We start from the raw sequence: 6,442 nt of genomic DNA on the forward strand, positions 1-6,442 counted from the left end.
AATTTGACATTTTGAAGTCTTAGTTATAGAAGTCTTCTGCAAAAAATTCTAAAATGTGGATAGTTGTGATGTTAGTATAAATTGCCATTCCAGTTGGTTAAATGTCTTCATATTATATGGCTAAATATAGTCATATGAAATCAGACTATAATAAATGATTTGATGAAATCATATGTCTTGTTTGTGGAAAATATTTTTTTTGTACAGAAAACCTTTAATTTTCCTTATTTTCACACATTAAAAGATGAAACATACTATACGAGTGGCTTTTCATAGCAGATTACACGTGGGTCAGTTCAGACCCGCTCTCCAAGACTGCTGGCCTCAGAGGGGCCCTGGCAGCTGGTGCTCACGTGGCCAATGGGTTGACTTGGATGCAGAAGCGTGCAGCCCTCAGGGCTGAAGGTCCCACCCTCTGGTCTTAAATCAGGTTAAATGGTGTTGGTGTCCTTATGTACAGACATTAAGTGTGGCGATCCTAAGCAGCTCCAGCCGCCCCAGACTGCGATGGGAGCCTGGGCCTCAGGCCAAGCAGGAGTCCGAAGACACCGCCGCCGGGCACTCGGCTCCCCTCCCCGGGGCCGCGGGGCTGTGCCCGCGCTCAGACCCTTTGGGGTTAAGCCAGTGGGTGTCCTGCCCGCCCACTCGCTCCAGATACTCTTTCTGGATCAGAATGTCAATGCATTTCTTAATTAACCGGGACCCGGGGCTTGAATCTGGAGGACAGCTGAGTCAGTACTTCTCCAAGTAACTCTGGTGTTTTTAGGACCTTCCTCACTTTCATAATTCTCACAAAAGCCGCCTGAATCAGTAGTTTGCGATTTGCCTAGATGTTTATGTGTGTGATTTCTTGTTCCTGCTTCTGTTCCGTTTTCATTGGCACATTGAAGTTAACCCTTCATTTCTCATTACTATAACCAAGATATAATTTTATAAAGGTATCTGGCTTCAGTTCTACTTCATCAGCATTGGCATTTTCATCTTACAAGACCAATAACTTGACTTCAATAAAACCTGTAGGACTTCTGCCCAAATGTCCATTTTGATCTGGGTGCTCCCGGTCAGCTGCTGATGGCGTAAGCATCCTCTGTGTTGTACTGGGGCCGGATGGCCATCTGGACTGTGGATGTCTGCAAAGTGTATCTGTTTTTGAAGTAGTTTGTTACTAATTCTCCTTTTGACAGTTGATATAACCATGTCGATTTTCTGCCACTGTGACGTCTGACGCGTAAAAGGCTGTGAATTGCTGGTAACTCCCTTCCAGCTACGAAGGCAAGGCAAAAGTACAAGGCTCCTGAAAGGGCCGCAATTCGGAACTCAGTACTTGCATACTGAAATCCAAGTCCAGTGGCTCGGAGTTTGAACTGCTCGTTCAAATCTTTGCTTACACCAGTGTCTTGAAACATCCGCTGAAGTTTAGAGGTATACTCAAAACCACAAGCTCGCTGTAGCTTAGAGATCGTGCTTGCCTCGGCATCGTTGCCCGCACACTCTGATGGACAACCTCTTGGCCAGCAGAGACAACCTCTTCTGTAGAACTTCTGAAACACGTCTTTGTCCTCGATTTATTTGAAGACCACCATCACTTGGTTGAGTGTGTCTTCAAGTTCTGCGTCTTATGGGTTCTTTGAACTCTTCTTTAACAGGGAGTCACAGTATCAAGTCAGCAACTAGGGGGGTTTACTAGAGGACTGAGCCGTTTTGGTAACGATGCTGTTTATGAAGCAACCTCAAGCCTTGTCCAGTGAGGCCAGGAAGCCAGCATCATTGTTGAATGCCGATGTCATCAGGGCATTGTATTTTTTATGAACATCCAACACTGTCTGTACATATATTTTGGGGTCTTTTAACGCAGCCTTTCCACACTTCTCAATTGCTGTAAGATTCTGATTGTGAATGTGTGTCTCCAGGAGTTCTTTCAATTCCCCCAGGCCATCCTAGATTCCAGATACAAGATTATACATGCGACCCAAATCTTCATTTTTGTCGGCATCCAGCAGGTTCAGGAACGTGTGGAAGAGCTCTAGGTGTTTCTTGAGGAGCACCTTTTGGCACTTCCTGGCAAGCTCCTCCTTCTGCTCTCATGAAGCTCCATCTGGACCCTCCGCTGTTCCTCCAGAAAATGAGGCTCTGCCTTTTTCACAAATTCAGTAACTGGATTCTGCTGCAAGAATTCAGTACTCTCTCCAGTATAAAATCTTTCTGTGTCAGCCAGAAACTGAAATTCAAGGATTCTTGTACACCGTTAGCATAAGGCCCTTCACAAAGGCATCATCTTCATTCAGTCCCAGTTCCACGTAAGACTGTATAACTCCACTTATCAGTCTTACTTGATGGCTTTACCATTTCTTTCTTTTTCAATGAGTTTTAAAACAGCATTTGTTACCTCTTTATTCAGTGGCCTGAAAAGATATTCTGTCTAAGTCACCAATGCAAGAGAATAGATTTCATAGATTCCTCTCCATCCTTCATCACATTCGTGGCGAAGTGAAGTGAAGTGAAGTCGCTCAGTCGTGTCCGACTCTTTGCGACCCCATGGACTGTAGCCTACAAGACTCCTCTATCCATGGGATTTTCCAGGCAAGAGTACTGGAGTGGGTTGCCATGTCCTTCTCCATACTGTATGTCTATTGAGGTAGGCACAAATCCCGTTCAGCACTTTGCTTGAAAATCGGTAGTCTTCCCACTGCTTAGTGTAGAGCTTCAGTACACTCTCATTCATAAAATCGTCTCCGTCCTTAAGATTTGTCAAGTAATTCTTCAGGAATTCTTTAAGCCGTTTGTACAATTCCAAGCCCACACACTGAGCTCCCTGGCATCTGCTCCTTTTTCGATTTAGGAGACACCAGCCCCTCGAGCCTGGTTGGACTGGTGAACACCTGTGTGGTAGTCACACGTGTGAGGGTAGAGTTCCATGGGTCTGGACTTGGCCATGCTCTGTCTGGCGTACACTTGCTGGGTGCCAGCCCTGAGGTCGTCCCAGATCTGGGCGAGGCCACTGTGCTTCAGTCCGTGGGGTCCTGACTCCTGTTGGGTGACATGGCAAATAACATTCTGAAGTCGTCCAGTGCAGCAATCTTTAGCCAAGGTTCAGCTAATTCTTCATCAGATGGAAATATACAGTGTCATTCCAAATTTATTCACAGCGACTCAGAAAGGATGTCCTTTGAATGCAGAGAGTGAAATCACATCTCAGGCCAACCAGCTCCTGCTCCCGCTGGGGAGAAGTTGGAGGGGGATGGCCGGGAAACCTTCCCCACCATCTCCTCACCAGCCCGCGGCACGGGAGGGGTCTGGAAAACATTTTTTTTTAACTTACCAGAGCCCTTTAGATAACAATTGTAAGGAATAACAAAGTCTCCACAGTCTATCTTCTGAATCAAGCATGCAGTAGCTACTAACATTATTACATTACCAGTCTTTAAAATATCCAATAAATTTTATAAATTTCACGTTGCCTTACATAGAAGCAAAATAATCACATAACCTGACTAGCCCTAGATAATCACCCAAGACGGCTGTGAAGAGAGCTAATGAAAATAATGTTTCATTTAACATTTTATGAATTGGTAAGCACTTGTAAGATTAACGAAATGATCCTTTCAAAGCAAAGTAACTGAATCCATTTTTTAGGTCAGATTAGTATGATTTATTCATTAATCCTATTTTTTTTAGTAACTATCAATATGACTGTGAGATTAATATCAGTGTAATATTTTTTTTACTAATTAATCTCCATTTCCCCTAGAAATGTAATACCTACACTGCTACCTATTACTCTGTCTGATGGAACGGTAAGTGGGAAAGAAAAGCTGCTACGTGTTAGCATCAAGTGTTCTTGGTAGGTACCTGCAGGGATTATTGAGTCATGGTGCTCCACATAAAATAACATTTATTTAATTGTTTTCATTAAAATTAACATAATGAAAAATGTTAACACGTACTGTTAAAATTAATAAGTACTGTGAAGATTGTTTATACTTTATATACTGCTTTGTACATTATATAGAGCACCAACTCACATATCACTGAGTTTCCTAACAATGAACCAAATAGCAAAATTTTTAAGGAGTTTAAAATTTTACTGTACCTCTTCCAAACACAGAAGTCAAGTGGTAAGTTCTCACCATAGTAAAATATTGATTCTAACAGTCTACATTTTTAAATTAGAATTTTTGAAAGGAGGATAAAATAAATGATAAATCCACTACCCATATGCACACACACACACAAATAATAGCCAAACAGGAAAAGAACATATGGCTTCTGCTTAAACGTATTTAAAAAATTCAATTTTCATTTCTTTAACTCTGCATGCTCACTTCTTCAACATCATTTTCCCTAAAAGTTGACATTTAGTAACTTCCTATTATGTTCTAGGTGTTTTTATATTATTGATTTTCTTTAACAAGTATTATGATTTCCATTTTGTAGATGAGGTGCGTTGGAGGAATTATGTTATTTGTCCCAAACCAAAAAGAATAGTAGAGATTCAGAAGAAGCCTAAGCCTGAAGCCCACCTTCTTGTCACCTTGCAGAATCAAGGAGCTTAAACTGTTGTAGTTCAGTTGCTCAGCAGTCTGACTCTCCAGTGAGATCCCATGGACTGCAGCACACCAGGCTTCCCTGCCCGTAAAGTGTGTAGATGATCTACAGGGAGAAATTTTGTTCTCTCAGCCCAGAGTCCGTAATTCAAAGGGGTGAAAGGAAAATTTTCTCCCCTCTCTTACAAAACTAGCTGTGCTTCAAACATGAGTAGCTAGGTAAATGCTGGTAGACGTAAATAAATAGCAAGGCCAATTCATTGTCCTTTAGAGAATATGGTTTCTTTTCCACTTTGAATGCTAAAAATTATGACAACTTTTCCATAATTAGAAACACATCGTAAGCTTACATCAGCAATATACATCAACATGACGTTAATCACAAAGAAAAAATAACTTTAAAAGTTGGGAAACTGCCAAAGACCAAATTAACCAACATGGACATAAAGTATATTTTCATAATCAGTGTTTTAAAGTTTGCTCTTTTTTAAAATTTCTACCATCTGCATAATTCTGGGTCAATTTTTATTTTTTCCTCAGATTTTCTCTTTTCCTCCTTTTCATATCTGGTCATTTTGGGGGTTACCAGACATTCTGAATTCTACCTTGATTCTTAACTAAAATATTTTTATGTTACTATATTTTTGAGCTTGGTTCCGGAATATGGTTAAGTTTTTGATAATAGTTGTACCATTTGAATCTTGCTTTTAATCTTTTCTAGGCTGAATTAGAACTATGTTTCGTCTAGGATTATTTTCTCTCCCACTTTTGTGGCAGCATCCTGCTTAATACTGTTACTATATTTTTGAGCTTGGTTCCGGAACATGGTTAAGTTTTTGATAATAGTTTTACCATTTGAATCTTGCTTTTAATCTTTTCTAGGCTGGATTAGAACTATGTTTCATCTAGGATTATTTTCTCTCCCACTTTTGCGGCAGCATCCTGCTTAATACTGTAACCCACCGTCCCTCCAACTGCCGCCCCCTGCCCCGGATTATAAAGTTTTCTACTTTGGTTGTTAAGAACATGTGTTGTTCCATATTCTCTTCAATGCCAGATAGTCTTACCTCTAATTTTTTGGAGAAGTCCTTTCCCTAGCACCAGGGATTGTCTTTACTACATTCTCTGATTAGTAATCAACTGAATATTCAAGGAGGCCCTTCTGAATATATTTGAACTTCTTTCCTTGGGTAACCCTCTTTTCTGCAGTACTCTGTCCTGCAAATTCTACCCACCCTGGCTTCACAAGACATGGAGTTCTATCTCCTTAATTCAGGGAGCTACCAGGCTCCAATAATGTACTAGTTTTAGACCTGTTATCTTCCTTTAGTGTTAACTGTGGAATTCCATTGCTTAGTCTTGAAAATACTGATAGTGAAAAATAGTCTCAAAAAGAGAATATATTTTTTCTCCTTTTGCAGCTAGAGAACTGCAAAACAATTCAAACTCATAAATTTAGAGCTGATATCAAATTGAGAATATTCTCAAAATGTCAGTCTTATTTCTTGTCAAATGTGGAGGCTGTATAAAAAATGTACAACTCTGTTTTATTTTCTATTATTGCAAAATTCTCCTTGGAAGTATTATTTGAACAAATCAACCTTTTAAGATGCCAGGATTTCAGAGATCAAAGTATGCCCTGTCATTAAACAGCTTATAGCTTCTAATTATCCAAATTTCTATCATCGTGGTTGTTTGATGTAATAATATTTTACTCCTGAGTATTCCTGAGAAGGAAGTGCATAGTGTAGATTTGTAGAATTTAAATTTGACACTTGTTTTCTCCCTTCAGAGTTGAATGAAAAGACAAGCCACAGACAGAGAAAATATTTGCTCTTTGTACATCATGCGTCTCATAAAAGAGCTTGTATCCAGAATATGGTCTTTAGAAATAATTT

The 6,442-nt window shown here is 40.1% G+C and overlaps 1 pseudogene; it reads right to left on the reverse strand.

Annotated features, from left to right (window-relative positions):
• Window positions 1–522: 522 nt before the first annotated feature.
• On the reverse strand, window positions 523–4,915 carry LOC122422176 (annotated as a pseudogene).
• Between the last annotated feature and the right edge of the window lie 1,527 nt (window positions 4,916–6,442).

Source organism: Cervus canadensis, chromosome 19 (assembly GCF_019320065.1).
Source record: "Cervus canadensis isolate Bull #8, Minnesota chromosome 19, ASM1932006v1, whole genome shotgun sequence".
Lineage (NCBI taxonomy): Eukaryota > Metazoa > Chordata > Mammalia > Artiodactyla > Cervidae > Cervus > Cervus canadensis.